Below are 1,547 nucleotides of genomic sequence, written 5' to 3'. Positions count from 1 at the left end.
TGCATAATCCCCTCTGTCCCTCCTTCTTCCCCCAACACTCCCACCTGCCCCTTTTGATTTCGTGCCAGCAGCTGGCCTGTAAGCAGTGCCAAATCAAACAGATGTGTGTGGTATTAGTGGGCATGTGCTCCCCAGCTCTGATCAGTGCCCTGCATGATCATGACTGGTCAAAGGCTGCATACCTCACTTTCAGAAGTCACAGCAGGGCCTGGAGCATCCTTGGATCCTCCCTCTTCTCCTTTGCAATTCTTGCTTGTTTTCTTTCAATTCAGCATCTAGGCCCCGACCGACTTTGCTATCTTGTGTTTTATTTTTTGTTTTTAAAGAAGTCCTCTTTATCCATAAAGCTCCTCAGTATTTTAATGACGGCTTTCATAAAAAGCAACCTAGGGTCTTTTGAAATAGATGTGAAAGATCACATTCTCCTAACTTCAGAAAAGACATTGCAAAAGATCGCAGACCATTCAGAAGAGTAATAACCGGTAGCCTCCGTGCTGCTGCCTGCCCAAGTCCAGGGTCTTAAAGATGTCACTTCCTTCCGTTCTTAGTCAGTGAAACTCTTGGTAATTCTCAGAAGTGGGTACCCTTGTGAGCAAGCATCTTTGATTTCTCTGTACAATTGGCTAATTCTACTCACTCCCACCTACCTGTCTAAGTGCGGATGACTTGAGAACGGCACCAATTAACCCGAGAGGGCCTGGTAACAGATCAAAGCCCTCTGAAGCACCGAGAGCTCCTTGAAAATACAATGAGCAGGTCTAGCATCATGACACCAAGATTGCTCGGTATTTTAAAGTATGTATAATTTCTTCATATAAGAAATGAAATAGCTAGCTGCTGACTGAAGAAAGAACTCGAATCAGAAATGGGGGGGAGAGGAGTTTAGTGATTCATGTGGATGCTTTCCCCAAAAAACTGATCTTACAGGACGGCTCTAGTTAGTGCCCCTCCAAAAGTCTCCACGCTAGCATTTTGCATCTGTCAGTTGAATGGAAAATCCAAGATTCCTGAATTAGGCCAGGCCTAAGTTTCTGCATAATCTGCAATAGATCCTCACTATTTAAGGGAGAATCATTCTTATTGTTGAGAAGCAAGGCCGTTACTTTGAGGACTAAAGTATGCCTGAGTCAAGCCATAGTATCTTCAATTGCTTCACATGGTTGTGAAAATTGGACATCGAATAAGAGAGTGAAAAAAAAGCAATACATTTCAACTAAGGTGTTGGCGAATGATACTGAAAGTATCCTGAACATTCCAAAGAGCCAATGGATCACTCTTGGAGCAATCTGTCTTGTACAGCCAGATGCTCCTGAGAGGAAAGGGTGACATGATTTTTTCTCGTGTACTTTGGACGTGTCATCAGGAGAGACCAGCCCCTGGAGAAGGACATTAAGCGTGGTAAAGTGGAGGGCAGTGAAGAAGAGGAAGGCCCTGCACAAGATGGACGGACACAGTGGCTGCAACAATGGGCTCAACTGTATGAACAATTATGAGGATGAGACAGGGCCAGGCAGTGTTTTGTTGTGATCTACATAGGTTTGCTATAA

This window comes from Tenrec ecaudatus, chromosome 8 (assembly GCF_050624435.1).
Source record: "Tenrec ecaudatus isolate mTenEca1 chromosome 8, mTenEca1.hap1, whole genome shotgun sequence".
In the NCBI taxonomy this organism is placed as follows: Eukaryota; Metazoa; Chordata; class Mammalia; order Afrosoricida; family Tenrecidae; genus Tenrec; species Tenrec ecaudatus.
This window is presented reverse-complemented; position numbering follows the sequence as displayed.